Here is a 20,323-nt window from a genome sequence, read left to right on the forward strand (position 1 = left end):
AATTTACCTCTGTGAAGCGTTGACACTAGCAGTTACCACATGCTGAGAGTGATTCTGTGAATGGGTGAAAAAAGAGACTGCCAATGTGGCAGATGAAATCATCTTCTTCAAGGAGGCATTTTTCACCTAAATGGGACCATGAACTGGATAGACAAGCATTATTAGGCTGAGGAATTCCCTCATGCAAATATGAAACATACAATTTCTATGTCATGGCGTAGTGTGGCACCAACAACAACACAGTTATTGGGCCACGTATCAGTTAATGCAGCATCCTACATATCTGTCCTGCAAGTCTTCACCACACATTTTGTTATATTTGCCTTCAGTTCAGGCTTCCACCTTGCGGTCAGCTGCATGCTGGATCCATGTTACATGATCAGTCTTGTATTCACTCAAAATAAACTGGTACTCTTATTAACTTATTATTAAGTTATGTACACAGAAAACAAGCTGTAAAAGTATTTGTGGCAAGTGAAGTGCTTTGTTAATAATTGGAGGTTTGCTAATTCTATTCCTGGTTATTAAGATTTTATTTACCGTCTAGTTGAGAAAACAGCCATGTTTATTGTAAAAAAATAAAAAAAAAATAAAAATGGTGATATTCTCAATCATTTAACAATTCATGACTTAATTGTTCAGTGTTTCATTTCCATTGTTATATCCAAAAGAAGTATGTAGAAAAGTTGCATGAGTGTACATTTTACAATTGTTGTATGTCTAACTGTGAAATGTGCATACCGTTAACAATGTTCCCAACCGTTTTCAATGTAGGGACCACCTTGGTGTTTGGATTTTTCCCACGCACCACTTGCCACTCATTGTTTACAGCATTTTGAACCTAATTTGTGTGTGCACATGTATAAGAACATGTAGAAAGTAAAGCATTTATATAACGTACCTAACTTAATGAGATTCCCTGGCTTGAATCTTCGCTACCATGTCAGCAAGGAATGTTATCATTTTGCAAACTGAAAGTTGCTGATGGCAAAGTTCCTGTTTCTTTTGTTTAAAGTTGTATATGTTCTCACATTCTGAAAGCTTTGTAGATAAATAGCATCTCAATATTGCAGATTTAAGAGTTTTGTTTGACAAATAATCCACTGGGGCTTGGGTTATCCTCAGGTCCAGTAAATGTAAAATGTAAATATTGGTCCCCGCAACCATTACCTCGTGTAGCAAATTAATCAATTAATTTTTATCGCAAATTATTGGAGAGTGTACAGGATGTTACTTATAGCTTCTGGTGGGTTGTGATGTGTAAATTAAACAGAAGTTGTGTCACACAGTCGATAGGATTTATAGCATTTTGGTTAAATATGATAGTGTTGCGTGTATTTACGTATCGGCCAAATCTAGGCTGATCGGTTCAATCTTACCTCCATGGGAGCAGCTGTAATTCACAAAGCACTGATTTCCTATTCTCTGTTCCCTAGGTCACTCCACCATTCAGTCCTTGCTCCTGTCCTGTGGATTTAATTGTGTACAGTAGTAAACTAGTTAACACCTATGAAGCTAATTTGTTTTACTAATTATCACTCTGCTTTCAATTTACTTTGCGTACAAAAGCTAATGTCTGTTTTGTTGAAAAAGCATTAACTTTTATTTATTTTTTTTATGTCAAAGATACTGTATGTTCCCTGAGTTGTATGCATCGTTTTCCCCACAAGCTGTGTGTTCAACAACAATTAAAATGACATATTAGGACTTTGAAACAATTACAAACCTTGTTAAATAAATATTAAATCACTGCCTTCAGAATTTTTTAGATGATAATCAGGGACAGAGACATGTTATAGACCCACCAACTCCTGATGACATTATCTGAGTAAAATCTGAGTACTAGTATTCGTACACATATTGTTTTCAAAATATAAGTCTTTTGCATACGCCTACTTAGCCCTTCAAAACAACATTTATTCAATACAGAACTGTTTAAATGATAATATAAACCAGTTATAAACCACCCAATTCAGCCTTCCGTGTGAGCTGCTAACAAAGGGTTAACCCTTTGCAGTCCATTTAATCAGCGCTTGTCAGGCACATCAGGTCCAATTTATTTTCACACACGCTGTTTACTTTACACGCGCTGTTTAATTTTTTTTTTTTCAGAGTAAAACAGGTTTAAAAGGCATTGAATTGCAAAAGGACACTAAGTACTGTATCTCCAGCCCAGCCCCACCCCTTGTTTCCTGTATTTTTCACATACCTCTTTATAGACGTGCATATCGTATCGTACTGATACATCCTCTCCTGATCACTCTTTTTATCACCAAACTCCTCAATAATGTGATCCATCATTATTTTATTACTATAACATCTTTAAAAGCCCTGTAAATGTCTGTGATATTCTTTGAGCGCTAAATGCGGAAGCAGCTATCTCTTTTGTTTTGTCCGTGTTATCTATGTGGTGCATGGGGCTATCAGATACGCCCTTTTTTCAGCTTCATTCAGTTCCTATTGGTTTCACTCGGCCATTGAAAGGTTTACTCTGCTTTTTCCGGAGAAAAAACGACTAGAGACCTGTGTTTTACGTCTTTTTGATGATGTCGGACAGGGTCCGACATTGGACTGGAAAGGAAAAGTTGTAATGTCGGACCTCGCTGTAACCGCTGTATCAAAATATAGCAGTAAATACATACAAATTATTTAATATACTATAATAACAGATGAATAAGAACTTAAGAAAATTGACAAACAAGAGGAGGCCATTTGGCCCATCTTGCTCGTTTAGCCATTAGTAGCTTGTTCCCAGAATCTCATCAAGCAGCTTGGCTTCAACAACATTACTGAAGAGTTGGTTCCAGACTCCAACAATTCTTTGTGTAAAAAAGTGCCTCCCATTTTCTGTTCTGAATGCGCCTTTAAATAATCTCCATTTGTGACCCCTGGTCCTTGTTTCTTTTTTAGGGTCGAAAAAGTGCCCTGGATCGACATTGTCAATAGCATTTAATATTTTGAAAGCTTGAATCAGATCGCCGTGTCTTCTTTGTTCACAACTGAACAGATTCAATTATTTTAGCCTGTCTGCATATGACATGCCTTTTAAACCTGGAATAATTCCAGTTGCTCTTCTTTGCACTCTTTCTAGAGCAGCAATATTTAGGTGTTTGTAAGTCGCTGAAAGAGCTCTCCACTATCAAATCAAATACAGTACTATGGTTTTCCACAAACTACACACACGTGTGCTAAGAGTGCATCTACCTGTGTGGACTCGCTAAACAATACAGTTACTTGCTAAGTTTCTTTAGTTTTGAACAGATATTTGACTTGAGTGCACAGAGTCATGGATGTAACTATTAAGTGTGAATATAAACTTTATTTATTTATTAAATATTTGGAGCAGTAGCACTGCTATCCCAGTATTTAAAGAATATTGTTATTGAATATTAATGAATATTTCACCATGTGTAGGTTGGGGTAACATGTTATCTCTATAATGCACTGTGCAGTGTAGAAACAATGGTCAGTACAGGGGGTTTCTTTACGTTGACTGTATGTATACAGTTTTCTGTTGGCCTCCCCCTGCTAACCAGCTAGCCGCGCCACTGTGTTTGTTGTTACCAAGGATACCAGCTCTTTTTATAATGGATCCTGCTCTTCATCTGTGTAGATTAATGCCAGTTTACAAAGGAGGAGGATCCTACAATTGCCATGTCTTTAATTTATAAGTCAAACTATATTTCAAGTTTGGTATTCATCAAAAAAACAATTTAAAATGCAATTTGTATTTTGGAAAACAAGCCAGTTATAAACCCAAACTGTCACTTCATCAGACAGAATCCATGCAAAATGCATTTGAGTCCCAAGGGACTTTTTCAGCCTGAAAAAAGAAACAAGGACCAGGGGTCACAAATGGAGTTTAGAAAAAGGGGCATTCAGAACAGAAAATAGGAGACACTTTTTTACACAGAGAATTGTGAGGGTCTGGAATCAACTCCCCAGTAATGTTGTTGAAGCTGACACCCTGGGATCCTTCAAGAAGCTGCTTGATGAGATTTTGGGATCAATAAGCTACTAACAACCAAACGAGCAAGATGGGCCGAATGGCCTCCTCTCGTTTGTAAACTTTCTTATGTTCTTATGTCTCCACAAAAGTCATATTTTCAGCCTGTGCACTGAGGCCCATACATTATGTCTAGAAAACACTAATGCATTGTTACACTTTTAGCTATGACTAATCTCCCTTTTATATATTTGTACAGAACATGCATTCCTAGTTGTACCCTATGACTTTAAATAACCATGAACCGTGAATTCTGCTCTGTATCAGAGAATTCTACAGGAGAATGTCAGACCATCCGTCTGTGAGCTGAAGCTGAAGCGCAGCTGGGTCATGCAGCAAGACAATGATCCGAAACACAGAAGCAAGTCTAATATATATATATATATATATATATATATATATATATATATATATATATATATATATATATATATATATATATTGAATCAGCAGTGATGACTGTCAATCTCAAATCTAGAGGTTGAAAGATAATTCGGGGGAAGAAGGAGGGACCATCAGTCTTAAAACTAAGGAAAGTGTCATGCATCCGTTATTGTTTCAAAGGAGAGCACTACTGGACTCATCGAATTCTTATTCATCCACCTTTTTTCAAGGTTATTCCTTCAATCCTTGAAACTAAATTTATATTGCAATGGATAGAACAAATTATAATGAGCTACTACCATATTCATACAAAAAAAAGCTCTGTAATAAAAAAGCAAAGTTATATAGATAATACACTACTTGGAATAAAATATGAAAAAAATACAAAATCGCAGAATGTCAGATTCACTGACAGAGTCAGACTGCAGTTGCTGGTCCCACCTCACTACCATGTGGACTGATTCTCTATATCTAGATTTGAGTCATGTCTATCCTATAGGAACCAGGATATGATTTAAAGCATTCTTACATAGAAAAAAAATTCTCGGAATGCAAATAATTCTCAAAATTGTCACTCATTATAAGTAGTAGTTTGTACTTGTTACTCGTCACAGACCTATTGTAGAGCAAATCTACAAACTAGAATTAGGTACTCCTTCTGTTTGTTTCCATTGTTCTCGTGTATGCATTAGCCATCTCAAATGTGCAGCTGTTTGTCAGTCCTACAAGCCCAGTCTTTCTTAGAACGTGGAAAGCAAGCCACATTAAAAATGCCCACGACCTTGAAAGCAGGCTTCAAGTTGTTTTCATTTACAAAATTAAGAGTGCTCAGGCTCTCATGCCTGAAAAGATCTTGGCCTAATTAGGTCAAGCTAAACCTGATAGGACCCAAATGCCTGCCAGTGCTAACATTTCCTCTCCATCTACATTAATGCACCAGCAATAAGATGCAAAATTGACAAAGGCAGCTCGAAATTTTTTGTATCCATATCGATGTCAATCGCCATTTTGGTGCTGATAGCCAAATTCTGACAGACAATCAATTAATGAAAGTTTTACTGTAGACCAATGTAACTACCCAATGGTTAATATAATTCAACATGTAACTACCCAATGGTTAATATGTCATAGTGAGCAGGACCAAGACTATTAAGATCTTCTTGGCCTCCCTTTAAGATAATCTAAGCCCCTGGCTAATCAAACATCTTTAGCTTTTTTTCTGTTTATTGTCTTTACTTCATCCTGTTTGTGGCCGCTTGTGATTATTCATTTATCTTGGATAGTATATTGCACTAGCATGGTGCTTAATTTGGAATACAAATTGCTGTACTTGAATTCATTAAAGTCAAACTGTAATAAATTTGAATTAGCTGTATTATTCACATGCAGGTTGAGCATCTAATAGCAAACACAAGCACATAAGTTGTTTTTTACTCTGCTCTGTGATACTGTTGTGGAAAAAAAAAAAAAAACATTTGCCTCACAACAATTGCATGGAAATATGAATATAAAATATAAAAATAAAAATAATTCTCACCTTTTTTCATGCAACTTTGGTAATACATTGAGGTTTCCTTGTAGTTTTCTTTTCAGGAGAGAAATCATCCTTCCAAATGCAAACAAAATAATTAATTGAGAGGAACGGTAATTCCTCGTACAGTAGTTAAAAAGTTAGAAAAACTTGTTTTGAAACTACCGTGAGTCTCTATACAGCTCCAAGAGTTTTACTGTTTTCGCCATGTTGCAGCGGCAAAACTAAATCACTTAGAATTACCATCTGTACCACTACCAAAAGTCTGAAACTTTCTTACATCAAATGTTAAACAAACAAAAAAAAAACGTAAATACCTCTTATACACAATGAGATATAAGTCGTCAAACTAAGGTAAAATTATTCATATTCTTCCTCTTCCGTTTTCTTTTTTAAGAGTGTGTAGCGACAATTCAAACAGAAAAGCTAAATAACTGGACATCTATCAATCATATGATTCCACATGTTTGTCAACATTAAAATAAACCAGTGATCACAAGCAGTTTGTTATCCACACCATTTAGACCATTAGAGCTGCACATATCACACAAAAAATAATAATAATAAAAACAAAAAATTACCGTTGTTTGAACTTTGTTTGAATGCAAAAGAGAAGCGAAGTTAGAAGCATCAATTTTGTAAACGTTGGGGCCCAGCACCTTTCCAATTGTGCCTATTTGCTTGATGTTTGACAAGGTTGCCCCAATTTCTTCTCCTATCTTGGGCTTTTGTGTTAGATATCACCACTTTAAACAGCTGTTGCATTTTTCTAACTTGTTTTTTTTTTTTTTACATTGATAATGTTTTTGTTATAGATATTAAAATACAGGAGTGTATATTTAAACGTTTCTATTTACGTTCCAATTTTACAACTGCCTTTAGAACCACAAGTTCAGCCTGCCTGATTTGGCCACAAAATAATAATAATAATAATAATAATAATAATAATAATAATAATAATAATAATAATAATAATAATAATAATAATAAAAGCAATCAAAACAAAACAAAATCCCAGACATAGCAATACACAAATAGAAAAATGCATTTTTAAAAAATAAAAATACCAACATTCCCTAAAGAAGTACTGTGTACTATGCATGTATTATTTCCTAAACATTTTCTGACTGCATAGGCCTATATATTTATTATAGACCTCTTATGCACATACATATATGTATAACATATACAAACTTTCCTACAGAACAGGAGGGTTAAGAAGTTCTGATCCTTGTACAAACTGAGCTAAAATCCAGTTTAGTTTAATCATATAAAAATTATCCAGTCAAAATGTTTAGTACACTACATTTTCAAATCACTGCTAGTACATCTACAATAGCTCACCCACATTTCCAACTACATAATATTCTACTAATACTTCTAATAATAACAGATACCTGAAACCATATTCCACAGGGACAGTGCGAGACTCCTGCCAGTAGAATGTTTTGTTTATATATATATAATATATATATATATATATATATATATATATATATATATATATATATATATATATATATAAGAAGCCAGCCTGGGAGCTGTCAGCCTTTCCACTGACAGCATTGCTACTGGCAACATGGCCGCCGATGAATCCCTTGCTGCCTCTGTTCTTGACCCAGGATTACAAGCAAGATTTTGGGGGATTTTAAAGGGGGAGGTGGTCTTTGAAGCTATGTGTGCTATATGTGGCAGGTTGCCCCTCCCCTGTGCGTATATTGTGCATGCATTGGAGCACGGGGGTGGATGGATATGGATGTGTGTAATAGTGCGTGACAGGGAGGCAATTAATCCTCCCTGCAAAGCACGTGGGAATGTGGCTGGACAGGTGTATAAATAGAGTGATTACGGATGACGCAAAGTTGTTGTGTTCAGAGGCAGAATGAGCATTGGGAGGTAAAGTAAAGCTTAAAATATAAAAAATTGCTACGCATGCTGGTTACATACTAGCACGATACTTGTTTGTTTTGTTAGTCTGTTTATTTTGACCATCGTGCCATTTGTTTTGTACCAGTGTTTGTGGGTTTTTTTTGTATATATTGAAGCAGTGCCATGTTTGGTTAAGTGACACTGTTATTTTGATCAAATTTACTCCTAGGATTTTTCCAGTACTTTCACTGATGTGTGACTTTAGAATTAGTAATAAGTCACCTTTTTCAGTTCCAAAAGTATATCAAATACTAAATTAACATTTACACTAATTGTAAATCTTGCACCTATCCCCCAATCTTGTTCATTAAGCAGCACATGTCTTCTAAATTGCATCACAGTTGCTCACGTGTACTGGCAGGTGATTGCTTATGTATAGCCTGCCCTTTCAACCGAATTGGTGTTAAAAAGCAATTTTTGATCAAATTCTAGCACATTTGACCTGAAAGATGAGTCTTTGACAGGTCTCATTGAGTTGGATTGCAGTGTACTTTTTTGTTTTGTTTTTAACCTTTTCTAGAATCACAGTTTTAGTTCAAACAAGCCTAACTGTTTTTGGTAGGGTGCCCTCAAACTATAGTGATAATACATTTTTTAACCATTCTAACTAGAATGAAAGATAACCACATGGATCAGGAGTAGAGGGCAGTTATCAGAAAAATGTACTTTTGGTTTTCAGAATGGTATTGCATACAATAGAAATTAAGGTGTTTTTTTTTTTTTTGTTAATTAAATATTTGTTCATTAAAACATCATTTTAACAATTGAGATTAATTGTATACAGTTTATATATACTATATATATATATATATATAGTATATATATATATATATTATATATTATATATATATGATAATACCTGGAATATAGACGAAATTACTTTACTTTTTGCTTAATGTGGCATCGTTGAAATGTTGGGTGTATGTTATTGCGTTTACCACAATGTGCTCGACGATCAGTCAGAATAAAATAGCAAAAGGCAAATCACCAGTAGATATTCCCAATAGATCCACTGCTGTGTAAATAGTAACATATTTGCATGTGTGTGTGTGTGTATGCATTTAACTATTTGTAAGTAAATGTAAGTGCTTGTTAGTACATGTTGACATATTTTGTTAAATCATTAACCAACATTAACATTAACCAACTTTCTGTTAAATTGGTAATACATAATTTAGAATATGTATGATGGTTGATTGCCAGAGGTCATGTGATATGAACAGTCCAATTGATTGACAAAAGGTCTAATAAAATCTATTGTATCTTTGTGGAAAAAAAATGGTCATAACAAAGTATATTCAGATATCATGCAGACATCTAGTAGGTTGCAAAGAGCCAATCTTTGAGATGTCCTTGCAAATACATAAACAGGCAAATGACAAATGTTGAAAACTATGGTGTGGAAGCTTAACAAACATGCTACACTATTTTAAATTAAACTGACAATAAACTATTTCCTTGAGTACAAAAGTACCAATTGCTCATTTGATGATAATGAGATTTCAGTGTGGTAAAACTGATTAAAACAAAAGGTAATAAACATGATTTAAAGTGAATTTTCTGTGGCAACAATACAAATGTACTATTGACTTTACTAGGTCTTTTTAATGCAATATGTTTTGTCAACAAAACAGGAAAACAGATCTACTTTTGGTGTAAATGGAATGTGTTAAAACATGTTATAATTCAAAAAGCAGAACAGCATTAGTGTCTAGTCCAAGTATAGGCTCTTAAGATTATGCGTCCAGTATATAGGCAGTGGTTTTTTTAATCTTCTAAGTGGTTCTCAGTGTGCATGGGGTTGGCTTATGTGAATGCTTGTTCTATGCAACAGGCAAAATGAAAACATTTAACCCCTAATGTCATTAGATACACATTTTTTTCCTACAATCTATCCCTAACATAATACATAACTTTTTCTTAATAGCTATTATCACTAGGGGTCCCATATCTTTAATTCTTACCGTGTGAACTTTTGTCACCCTTGGGGGAAATGTGTTGTTGACAAGCAAAACAGTCATTACTTTCCAATGTAAAACATGCACAAAGCTGTGGAAAGGATTATTTTCAAGCTGTGTTGGTCTGAGCTGACGTTGACAAGAGCGTTCAGGTCAGATATTGACTGAAATTGACAAGAAAATGCTAAGTAAATGCAATTCTTACAAAACATTTTTGGTTGTATGTTCTGGGTTGCTCAAAATATTTTATTTTAAAGAATATAGATGTGTGTTAATGTTGTAGTTTCATGTTTATATTCAATTACTAAAATTATATAAGATCTATATATGTCGCAGTGACAGGGCAGAGGAAAAGCCCTGCCATATAATGATGCGGGGCTGTGGCAAAGCCCTGCATGTAAATACATGTGTTGTGTTTGTTTAGCATGGGTGAATGTTTTGTTATGATTTCAAATGTATTGGATTATTTAAAAGTAAATGTATTGAATGGGTGATTGTTATCATTGTCTGATTTAAATGTATTTTGTGTTTGTTTATTGTTATTGTTTTGGTTTGAATGTGGTCTGGCAGAGGCGGGGTTAGCATGGTGGGCAGTCTGTGATTATTGACTGTCGACCATTGAAACAAAAACTTGTGTAGAATGTGGCTGGAGCCTTTTATTTAATTATTGTTTAAGGGAGTTGTAATTAATGTAAAGTGCATGTGTATATATAAGCTTGTGTTTTTCTGTGTTGGTGGTTCGAGAGGAGGAATGTGTGTATGAGAATAAGATGGGAAAAATGAAACTGAAAGTAAAAACAAAAGTAAGCAATTGCTACTCGTGCTGGGCAGACCAGCACGGTATACGTTTTAATGTCAGTTTGTGTTTGTGACTTGCATTTGTTTAAACTTTTTATTTCGCTCTGTGAGCAGTGTTTTTGTTGATGTATTTATTTTATTTTTGTTCTCAAGAAAAACGACGTACCACAGCGCTTTCACCCACAAGTGCATGTGTAGTGTCTCTGTCAGCAGTTGGTCTGGGAACGTCACTACTCAGGCAACCTACCACAGTCACATTGATGGTAAACTGTATATACTTCCCTTTTTACATTTGATGTCTTTTGAATCAAAATGCATCAAATTTAAAGGGCAAATTGAAGAATCATCATATTACTGAGATAGAACACTTCCTTATCTCCTGTAGTCCTGTTGCAAGAGTTAGATAATGCTTATTGCACAACTTCAGAACAAATAATGCAGAGCTAAGAGAAAGGGCACAGAGTTATATCAGTGCTTCCCTATGACTATAAAAAGTATATTATTAATAATTTCACAACATACCTCTCTGAATAATCTCAAAACAGGATCACCTTTTTCTGCTGTACACTCTTTATAAGTATAACATTCAAATACAAAATAGTTGAGACACACCCCTACAGATTGTTACTGTTAAAACCACTGAAATGTCAGCATATAGCAGAACTGTTCATTTAGCTTAGTCAGTAACACCTCACCGTGTGATCTTTGCTGTTGGAAAGCATTTTAATACAAAGGTACTTCTATTACTATAATTGTAGTAGTTATAACCTGTCTTTGAAAGTTGAATAGATGTGAAGTTAAGAATTGTATATTTTTTTACCAGACATATTTTGTTTTAACTTAAAGTTATAAAAATGTCAAGGTTTTATTCATATTACTGCAAAGCTGTTGACACTGATGATCACATGAAACACATATTAACAGCACATAGTTCACAAAAGAAAAGAGAAAAATTTAATGCAATTTGTAGTAGCGGAAACTTTTAACAAATAATTACATTTAACTATCCTTGGATACAAGCAGAATGATCCATTTACACCTTTTATTAACCAGGATGGCCTGATTAGGTAAGTAAAATTAGAAAATGGCTTTAATGTCATCCTAACATCTTACAAGGTTGTTGTACACATCTTTGTTAATACAGCAGTCTCCGCATATAGGAACACCTCCTAAGAGAACACTTCGCCTTAGGGAACACCCTTGTGGTGAAATTGATTTTTCTCCATTGTAAATGCTCAGGCTAAAGGAACAGGAACTTTGCTTAAAAGAACACCTTAGCACCGATTGTGATTTGTTTACAATGGGTACAGTACTGTTTTGTTTATTCAGTCTTTTCAAAAGCAACTTGTTATCGGGAGAATGTCTTGAGGTACACAAATTGGTTTATTAAATCTTTCTAGAACCGGCGTTATACCATTGACTCATTTTGTGTTCTAATTTCCATGAGTGCACCTCACTGCTGTTTCCCTTGCTACAAAAAAGAAAGAAAAAAATAAAAAATAAACAGAATCAGATACAAGTTCCCAAGCAATTTGGTGTTTGATGTTCTGGTGAGTTGCTTCTCCATTCTGTGAAATAATGTTCATGTCTTGAATATTTCTGCTGCATTTCACATGTGTAGGGGTGCTGTGTTAATTTAGTTTGACAGTTAGTTTGTTAACATTAGTTTTTTACTTTATTATTATAGTTTATTAACATACACTTCCATTTTGCTTTTCTTTTACTTCAGTTCATATGTTGATGCACGTGTCTCATGACAAGTAATACATATTTATTGATTCATATTGTATCTGATGGCTAACTCACTTTCGCTATGTGATGGTTCATGTCCCATCCCTTATAAAATAACAATAACTTTTAACAAGCTGACATGTTTTAAAGGAATCCTGGAATAAAGCAGGACTGTTTCTTATTAACAACTTCAATGAAAACAATAATATTGTATACTATGTTTATTTGAATGTACATGAATTGTTTTAAATTTAACAATTGCACAAAGTAGATACATTACAGAGTATTACACTTTACCTGTGGGGTTGGAGGAGGCTGCGAGTGGATACCAGGACATGAAAAAAGGAAGACAAATAGAAAAACTAGCATTAGAGCGATGCTGAATGCTCAGTGCGTGTTCCCGTGAAGGGGCACATTCGCAGGAAAGCACGTGGTTTGTTATTCAGTAACCTTAATTGTCCAAACAAGTAAAACTAAATTAAAATAGAGATTAGAAGCAAATACTTACTGGTTTGTTTGTAAATGGTGTTTTTTAGCATCAGTGTGGTGCATGGGCGGAGCCATGTTTGTGTGAGCCGAGCAGTACAATGAGGCGCCATGTTTGTGAGGGGCAGATATTACCTCGGTTGTACCGCAAAGCCTGTTTGCAATACGCAAGTAAAATTTAATTGTTACCGGTGTGTAACTAAAGGGAAGACCATGCCGCTATTAAAGTAAAGGGGTGTTGTGATTTGTGAAAAAAATGAAATTGCACATTTATTGAAAATGATTCTAGGTAGAATTGTAATATAAAACATAATGATTTATGTAACTTTGATATATTTATATAATGGTTGTCAACTGTATGTAAATAGATTTTAAAGTTAATTGTTTGATTTTTTTGAGGAGTGATTTCAGCCAGGGTATAAGGGAGGCTGTAAGAGGAAAAAAGTGAGAGGTGGGTGCTGTATGAGTGTCCTGGCTAGACATAGCAAAGTATAGATATACTTTTTACTGTTTCCTTGCCAAAAAAAAAAAAAAAGTTTAATCATCCTGCACTTAGGATTTATTTTCTTTTGTTTTGTAAAACGTTTTTGTTTATTGTAGTTGTTTTGTTAAGATTTTGTTCTGTTCAGTTCCTGGAACTTACAAAAATAAAAAAAGGGGAAAAAAAGAGAATTTGCAAACAAAACTTCTGTTTTCTGTGTGCTTTCCTGCAATACCATCTTTGGCCACTTGGCACATCCTAACAGACTAAAAGAAAATTTTGCTCGTTTTCCGAGGGGGGGTCTCTTAGGTGGAAATATTAGCATAGCTCCTCCTAATTGCCATAAAAAGACACCCACTGTGGTGGTATTTAAAAGTTTGTTGTAAACATTTGTTTATTATCCTAGAAGTAGCAGGTTTACAGTTTTAAATAAATAGACAACTTTATATTTCATTTACAGAAATCGTAAATGTATGAGTCAAAGTCTACCTTTAACTTTAAATAAGGCAAATTAAATGTATTGATAGGTTTTACCAACTGTTGCTGGCATCTTTATACATTCTTAAACATGTAGTCTCCATTTACTAACATATTTCTTCAGCCTGCCAAAGTTTGTAATTGGTTGCAGCTCACAGAGTAAGCATTTATCACTGTGAGTGGAGCTACCTGCCAGTGCTATTTAGGCAATGTGAGACTTCAACCAATTGCAGTCCAATTTGATTATGTCAGCTCAATCCATTTCCGGTGGCAATCGCTGTGGGGATAACACCAGATCCATCTGTCCTCCTCTTGAGCGGCTCTACATCTTAGCATTCAAGTTTCAGTAATAATCTTACAGATGCTGCTCTTTCATAATTCAAACATAGGGACTCACTCTCTGCTGGTGTTCCTTCCAACCCTCAGTCCTGGTAACAAGTAAGGTGGCATCAATCAGTTCAGCAGTGGGGTGTAGACTTGGCCTTTCTCTTGATTACAACACTCTTTTGAGAATTATTCAACTTTAAAGTGTTAAATGCCTTTATAAGGACAGTGCTTTATTTAAGCATCTTTTGAAATGTACATGTACAATATGGAGCCATGTGAAGTTATGAACACCATTTTCAGAAACCTCAAGGTGTTATGTTACTATAGGACTGTTTTAACTACGCCAGCCCTTTATTATACCAGGAGTAAGGAGAGCTCTGAATTAAAATATATCCCATATATTGTGGCCCCCACTTGAGACTCTTCCAGCCAAATTAAAAGTGCATATTGTTTAAACCTTATCCAACATGAGCAAGGTGAAAAATGTAAACAAAATGAGAAATGTTTGCTTTTAGTACAGGTATGTTCTTTACTAACCTAAAAGAAAACAAGAATGGGTTGATAAAGCACAATGAAGTCAGGGCAGCCTTTCCCATATGCCATCGGCACATAGAGATGAAACTACTCAAAAACAAAAAACTACAAAATAACTATTTTCATAAAAATACAACCAAATAGTGATTAACAAAATAAGTGTTAACAAATCTTCAAATGTAACAATACAAAAACTAAAATAACAAAGTTCAACAGAAACAAAACGGTGGCCAACATGTCTCCTATAAAAAGAAACAAACTACTTTCATTTTATTATTTATTAAAGCCATGTAAGCCATCTAAAATAATTAAAGAAAAATTAACCAAGAAAAAGAGTAAAAGCATTTCGAAACAGGGAAGATAAGCACACAACCAACGAAGAAAGAGAGATTGATTTTTTCTCTTTTTTTAATTTTACCGTCAAATAATAGCAGCAACCACATATACGAAGCAACCACAGCAAACAATTTAGATTCACCAAGCGGAAATACAGATCTTCAATATATATATATATATATATATATAATTTATATATATATATAATTATATATTATATATATATATATATATATATGTGCAGATTATTGAGAACAGCATGGCATTAATTAAATTATTACTTAATTACAAGTAATTAGCAAAAGGTCTCACCTGCGAAATTAATAATAAATAACACAATACAAATACCAAAAATGTAATTTTGTATAAAATGGTAAATTAATAAAAAATGTACATAAAATGTGTATACAATTTAGACCATTATTTTAATACATATGAAAAATAACACTAATCTAACCATGGGGGGGTGGGATTCGAAAGGTTCATAAGTTGAAAGGTTCAGAATTTGTTCTTCAAAAAACTATATTTGTAATCAATAATCAATTAAGGTATTTTGTTTTGGAATAAAAAAATAGAATGCCATTTTCTCAAAAGAACAGACAAAAAACATAAAAGACAAACAGTCTTGGAGCCAAGAGGACTGGTTATTTGTTTATTTAGCTTATATAGCCAGAAAGATACAAACAAGCAACCAAACGTCTGTTTAGTTGAAGTGTATTTCTCATCTTTTAAAGTTTGTTTTTAGAATACCTCATATACCTTTTGAAATAAACAATTCGGTAATGTCATTATGATCTGCAATACGATGGCTACCACTGTAGATGGACTGATCAATGGTGTTACATTGGAGCTAATCCAAATCAGGGAAGGGTTTAGGTTGTTTTTTTTTTTACCAACGTGGTGTTATTGGATAAACCCTGCTTGTGGCATAATACCAAACGCTCAACCTAATACAAATGACAAGGGACTGTTGGTTGGAAAGAACTCTTTATTGTTCACCTCCACCTTGGTTTTCGTCTGGGCTGTCTTCGGGATTGGTCTTCCCTCTTGAACTGACATATTGGTGTAAGGTGCTGTTAACACCACTTTCTACGTTCTTTTTGGGGAAACTTACAAACCTGTTCCAGTGGTGTTTCCTTGCTTGTCACCAGACTTCCATGCAGTCTGGTCATGCTCCACCAGAAGGAGCTATTATCCGCTACTCACCTGTGTTCCTGATTGGCTCCACCAGAGGGGGCTCCAACCACTACTCACCTGTGATCCTGAATTAGCCTAGAGAGGGACAAAAAGTGAGTTTTTACACAATAATCAAAAGCAGATATTTTAAAGTTACATTAAAACCCGCTAAATAAGAAAACCATTTTATAAAAGTACATTTTTAGTCTTGACTTGAAAACTGTAACAGTCCCTACTTTCCTGACAAACGAAAGCAGAGCATTTCATAATTTAGGAGCTCTACAAGATAAACCAGCAGCCCACATCCTGTGATCTCAGAGTGCGGTTTGGAATATACAGGGTCAGTAACTCCTGCAAATAACTAGCTGCTAATCCATTCAGGGCTTGGTAAGTTAACAGCAAAATCTATCAATTCTATACTGCACAGGAGCCAATGTAAATAGGCCAAAACTGGAATAATATGTTCACTTTTCCTGGTTTTAGTCAGAATTCTAGCGGCGGTACTCTGAACAAGCTACAAGTGGGATACCACATGTTTTGGGACACCAGAAAAAAGTGCATTTACAATAATCAATTCTAGATTAAATAAAGGCATTTATTAGTCTCTGGGCATATGGAAATAATTGGTCGAATTTTGGCTACATTTCTCAAATGATAAAAAGATACTTTAGTAACTTCCCTAATATGAGTCTTAAATGATAGATCAGGATCAAAAATGACCCCCAAACTCTTAATTTCTAGTTTAAGTTTTGATGAGAGACTGGAAGGGTCAAGCTCATGTAATCCCACATTTCTTTTTAGTTGGTTCAGTGATCCCACTAGCATAACCTCTGTTTTAATTGAATTCAACATTAGAAAATTCTGTGACATCCAATGCTTGATGTCTGTAAGGCAAGTAGCTAATAACACCCAGGCAGAAGAAATTCCTGGCTTTGGGGACAAATATAGCTGGGTATCATCAGCATAGCAATGGAAGTTCACTCCGTGTCTGTGGATAATGTTACCTAACGGTAGCCTATATAATGAAAACAACAAGGAACCTAGAATGGAGCCCTGTGGATCACCACAGAGAGACAACTTCCAATAATGCCGATTTTACCTCCCCAATAGAGACAAACTGAAACCTATCAGAAAGATAAGATTGGAACCAGGATAGTACAAGGCCAGACAGTCCCACTGTGCTTTCATGATGATTCAGTAGGGTGTAATGGTCTACAGCATCAAAGTCAGCACTGAGATCAAGAAGAATTAATACTGATGGAAAGCCTGAGTCAGAATTTATCAGCAGATCGTTCACAAATCTAACAATGGCCATCTCAGTGCTATGTGCAGCACGAAAACCAGAGTGAAACTTCTCGAACATATTAAGTGTTAGAAATTTTTGTGATTGAATTGTAACAGCTCTCTCTAGAACCTTATCTAAGAATGTTAGGTTGGATAGTGGCCTATAGTTATTGAGGTCTTTAGTGTCCAAATTGTGTTTCTTAAGCATAGGCTTTACCACAGTTATCTGAGGGAACTATACCAAGGAAAATGAACCATTTATAATTTTTTAAAGTGGGTATTTATAACACCAAGAATATATTTGAATAGTTGTGTAGGAATAGGAATAGTAGCTCTCATATGTTGAACTAGCTCTGTCAGTTCATGTAAAGTAATCAAAGAAAAAGCTCCCATAATAGCCTAAATAGGTATAGTTGGTAAAATGTTGTCCTTAATAGAAGGTGTCTGTGGAATCTCATTTCTGATGTCTAGTATTTTATTTTTAAAGAATTTAAGACATGTGAGAGGAGCCAAAGTCATGGGTAGGACTGTTAGAGGGAGGATTAGTTAATTTATCTAGGGTAGCAAAAAGAGATCTAGGATTATACATCACAAACAAACATAAATGTGGAGGCAGTGTTCAGGCATCACCTTAATGCAAACAATGAAAATCAGGCCTATAGAGAGATATGGAAAACTTGTCTCATCATTTTTGAATATGTGCATCACCAGTGTATGTAACAGGTTTGTGGACAGCAAAACCAGCTATGCTATGTTTCCTAAAAATAAAAATAAATAAAACATTGAACCCTGGATATAGGTGGCAGGCAGCACTGAGAAGGTTATTTGTGCATATGAAGCATCAACAGATTTTTTTTTTTTTTTTTTCAGATTTTATTATGATGCACGATAGAGGGTGGGAAGAAAGACAAATCTACAAACAACATGAAAGGATCAAAAGTGAAACAATCAATTCATAACACAAATGTATCAGATAGTACTCTGGAAGGTTTTACAGCAACAAGAGCATTTAACAGTTTGACATTGTTTTGGCGTGTCATTATTTTCTGCAAATGAGAGTCAATCTTTTTTAAAAATGAGCATGCTTGCACAAAACTGATCCAGCTTAGTAAGTTTTACTTGTTTGTCCATTTTCAATTTTGTACATTGAAAACATGGAGTATAAATGAATGAATTGGAAAGTCACAGCTGCACTTGAGTGAATATATTTGTCACATTGTCAGATGAAAAAGGACACGTGGTACCTCATATCAGGATTACCATATTTTTTTAAATAAAAAAAAAGCTAAAGGTTACATGTTAAATATATATGGTTAAAATTATTATTATTTTTTTTTTGATGTTGCATGGATATTAAATGTCATTATCAGCCTCAATATAATTAAGAGGTCTGGTAATATATATTCTTGTGATTTATTCATTCTACTAGATGAATTTATCAACACATCCATTACTTCAAAAGCGTTCAATCATAAATAAGGTAAAATGTCTGCAAATGTTTCAGGTAGTGTCTTTATACGAGTTCCCATAGCATAAAACATTTATAATGACATCGATATTAAACCATATAATGACAGTAGCTCTAAAACAGAGTAAAGGGTTTCAGGAGCATCAAAAACAATTGATGACAAAGTAAAAAAACTTGCACATTTTCATTAGCTTCCTGTGGGAGAAAGGAGAGGACTTATCCAGATACACCAGACACTTTTGTATTTCATATCTCTAGAATTTAATAATGATTTGTTTTCATTCAGTTTTTAAATTTTGTTTTACTTTTTATTTTACAGTTTTTCCTTCTACCATCAATATTGTAATGTGTCCACATTATTAGAAACCATAAGTATAATTCATAACATACTGTATTGAGGCTAACTTGAGAGTTGAGTATATTTGAATGCCTTAAATTACTTCAAAAAACTTGAATCAAGTTAAAATTTACTGCTGAGGAAACTTAGTTTCCTTGTTGAAAATGAACCAATAGAAATAAACAATAACATATTTTACTTTTACAAATAAATTATTTTGCTGCCAGTAGCTAAAGATGACTTTATCCAAAAAAAAAAAAACACAAATATTATCGGATCACAATTCTGAAGTAAAACAAAACTCAAACAAATATCCTTCACCCATGGTATTTACAGTTCATAAAGGAACAGAAATAGTAGAAGGGAGCTTATTTCCTGAGGCAAGACTCCTTGAACTAAATAATATGGTTTAGCAGTGAATGGATATGCAAACATATGTTCTTTGTATATTTACCAAGAAACGATTACATTTTGTAATGAGTTCCCTTGTATTAAACAAACATACATTTAATTAAAACCACTTACATTACTATGTGGACATTCTTCAGTGCACCTAGACATAGTGAAAATGAGAGCTTACCATTTTACACTGTAGATGGGTGTAGAGGCATATAAATAGAAGCTATAGCTGGCTTTTATGCTGCTAAAAATACAACTTTTTCAGTGAAAATACACATTTAGTGATGGTGTTGGGTACATGTGGGCTACCATAACAGGAAGGCAGTGTCTCTGTCATATGTCTCTCTGCTCCTTTAGAATTAGCTTATTCAGAGTTCCTGTAGTTTCGTGTCATTACTGTAGCATGTATGTTTAAACAGGGGAATTATATTTACTTTGTGAGGGACTGATACAGAATGTGTGTTAATTACTCATATTTAAGTTGGCACGTTATTTGATATGACTGATGGTATGCTCTTCTACAGCTCAATCCAACAAGGAATATAATATTTGTTCCATTATTATGAGTAGTAATGAAAAAAAAAAACATACCTGATCAGTTTAGTTCATTAAATAGTATCTGCTTATGTCCACTTGTTTCTTGATATCTATAAATGTTGTAAAAAACATATGAGACAGAAT

Source organism: Polyodon spathula, chromosome 1 (genome assembly GCF_017654505.1).
Source record: "Polyodon spathula isolate WHYD16114869_AA chromosome 1, ASM1765450v1, whole genome shotgun sequence".
Taxonomy (NCBI): domain Eukaryota; kingdom Metazoa; phylum Chordata; class Actinopteri; order Acipenseriformes; family Polyodontidae; genus Polyodon; species Polyodon spathula.